The sequence below is a fragment of the Bos grunniens genome, chromosome 2, assembly GCF_055505025.1.
Source record: "Bos grunniens cultivar Pamir isolate PY7600 chromosome 2, Bosgru_T2T1.0, whole genome shotgun sequence".
Lineage (NCBI taxonomy): Eukaryota > Metazoa > Chordata > Mammalia > Artiodactyla > Bovidae > Bos > Bos grunniens.
The window spans coordinates 123,031,049-123,034,277 of record NC_141166.1 but is presented as its reverse complement, the minus strand read 5'-3'; positions in this window follow the sequence as shown (position 1 = coordinate 123,034,277).

The following is a 3,229-nucleotide window of genomic DNA, read 5'->3' as shown; positions in this document are numbered from 1 at the left end:
CCCTTCTCCTTGAGTTACGATCAAAAGAGAATAATCACCGAGATTTGAGTCAAATCAAATTGAGTCAAATCAAAACATCAACATTATTACTGACAAGGGCTATGTTAGGGGAAGTCATGCAGTCTTTAAAACTCAAGAATAACTGAAATACATTATTGCCTGATCCACCTGTTATTTGACAAGTGCTGCTAACTGTCTGTAGACATTTATTGGGAACCAGATGTCTCGGGGCCAAATACACTGTGTTCTCAGGTTCTCCCACATGAGTATATTTAGAGATGAAATCAGCTTGAAATGAACATTAAGAACAGCCTTAAAGAGGAAATGAATTCATAACCATGTTGTTTTATCCCCTTGCCTTGATGATAGGGTATGTTAGGTACTCACTGTATCTAATGTCTCTGGGCTTTAAAAAGAAATATATATATATATGTATATTTATTTATAATAAGAATAGGCATGAAAAGAAGTAGAAAAAGAAGATGATGCTCATCTTCCACCACTCAAATAAAAGTACTATTGTACTATTAGCACTTTTTATGTCTCGTTCTGTTTTTACAGATCTGTAAAAGTATTTATTCTGTTCTTTCTATTCAAATTCATAACAAATTTTTCAATATTACAACATGATCTTTATAAATATATTTAACGATACTGTAGTTTATAATATTTCACCGAATGGATTTAGTATAATTTATTTAAACAGTCACCCCATGGTTATTTCCAGTTTTTAAAGCTGCTTCCAAATTTCCCTTTGCTAATATAAACAATGCTGATATAAGTATCATTCTGGATGAAACCTTTGCCATTTTCTATTTTGTACCCTTAGAATCTCAGGAGTTGAATTTTAGAATTCAAAAGTATATTTAGGGTCTAAGGTGAGCAGAGGGCAAGGACCCACTTTTTCCTAGTAAAAACCTAATCAGTTTTCTAAAATGCAGTGCTTGAAAGTCATCCTGAGGAGCTAGCTGTACTTTGGGAATAGTAACAGAGTGTATGAGACTTTATCTGGGCGTTGCATTCTGTCACTGATAATAACCATTTAGCAGCACTGTTACCAGAGGAAGATGCTGACTGTCTTTGCTGCTCTTCTGATGCATGTTGTTCAGTTGCTCAGTTGTGTTTGACTCTGCGCGACCCCATGGACTGCAGTTTGACAGGCTTCCCTGTCCTTCAATATCTCCCAGAGTTTGCTCAAACTCATGTCCATTGAGTCAGTGATGCCATCTAATTGTCTCATCCTTTGTTACCCACTTCTCCTCCTGCCTTCAATCTTTCCCAGAATCAGGGTCTTTTCAAATGAGTCGGGTCTTTCCATCAGGTGGCCAGAGTATCGGAATTTCAGCTTCAGCATCAGTCCTTCCAATGAATATTCAGGACTGATTTCCGTTAGGATTCACTGGTTTGATCTCCTTGCAGTCCAAGAAACTCTCAAGAGTCTTTGCTAATGTCACAGTTCAAAAGCATCAATTCTTCAGCACTCAGCCTTCTTTATGGTCCAATTCTCACATCCATATATGACTACTGGAAAAATCATAGCTTTGACTATACAGACCTTTGTTTGCAAAGTGATGTCTCTGCTTTTTGATACACTGTCTAGGTTTGTCATAGCTTTTCTTCCAAGAAACAAATGTATTTTAATTTCATGGCTGCAGTCACCATCTGCAGTGATTTTGGAACCCAAGAAAATAAAGTCTGTCACTATTTCCATTGTTTCCCCCATCTATTTGCCATGAAGTGATGGGACAATAAATTCACAAAGATAAATGTAGCCATCATCACTATATAATTTCAGGACATTTTCATCAGCTCAAAATCTCATTAGCAGTCACTCTCCATCTGCCCCCAACCATCCCCCCTACTACCCCATAGCAATTCCTGACTTATTTCCGAACCTATAGATTTGCCTGTACTAGACATTTCAAAAAATGAAATTGTACAATATATGCTCTTTTGTGTCTGTTTCTTTCATTTAACATAATGTTTTCAAAGTACATCAATGTTGTATCATATATCAGAACTTTATACAGCCAAATAATATTCAATAATATGGACACACCTCATTTTGTGTAGCCAGTCATCAGTTAATATACTTTGGGGTTGTTAATACTTTTTGGCTACTATGATTAATACTGCTATGAACATTTGTGTATGAATTTTTGTTTGTACATATATTTTCATCACTTTGGGGTACATATCTAAGAATGGAATTATGGGAGTACATGGTAACTCTGTTTAACCTTTTAAGAAATCATTACAAAGTAGCTGCATTATTTTACATTCCCATCAGCAATGTATGAGGTTTCTGATTTTCTACACCTTTGCTAACACTTCTTATGTCTTTTTTATTCTAACCATTCTAGTGGGTGAGAAGTGGTATCTCTTTGATCTTACTAATAATGTTGAACATAACCTCAGCTTCAGTGTCCTCATAGTTCATTTGTACCTCTTCTTTGGAGAAGTATATTTGCTCATTTGTTAACTGGGTGATTTGTCGTTTCATTGTTGAGTTGGTGAATTCTTTATATATTCTGAATACTAGACCCTTATCAGACATATGTTTTCAAATATTTATCCCATTCTGTTTGTTGTGTGTTCACTTTAAAAATAGTGTTCTCTTAAGCATAAAAGTTTAATTTTGGTGAAGTCTATTTGGTGGGGGGCTTGCTTCTGATTTGGGTGTTATATATAAGTCTCTAAGATACTCTTGTTAATACAAGGCAATGAGGATTTACATGTATATTATATATGTGCCGAGTTACTTTATTTGTGTCCCTCTCTGCAACTCCATGGACTGTAGCCCGCCAGGCTCCTCTGTCCATGAGATTCTCCAGGCAAGAATACTGGAGTAGGTTGCCATTCCCTTCTCCAGGGGCTCTTCCTGACCCAGGGATCAAACCCGCGTCTCCTGTGGCTCCGGCATCACAGGTGGATTCTTTACTGTTGAGCCACCAGGGAAGACATATTATATATATTTTTATATGTATATATATTATATATATAATTATATAATCTTAGCTTTTACATTTAGGTCCGTGATCCATTCTGAATACATTGTTGCATATGGTGTGAGGTAGGAATCCACTCCTACTTTGCATGTGGATATTCAGCGTCCTAGCCTCATTTGTTGGTCAGACTACCCCCTTCCTGATTAAATGTTTTGGCACCTTTGTAGAAATTCAATTGGTCACAAATGTAGAGATTTATTTCTGGACTCTCAGTTCCATTC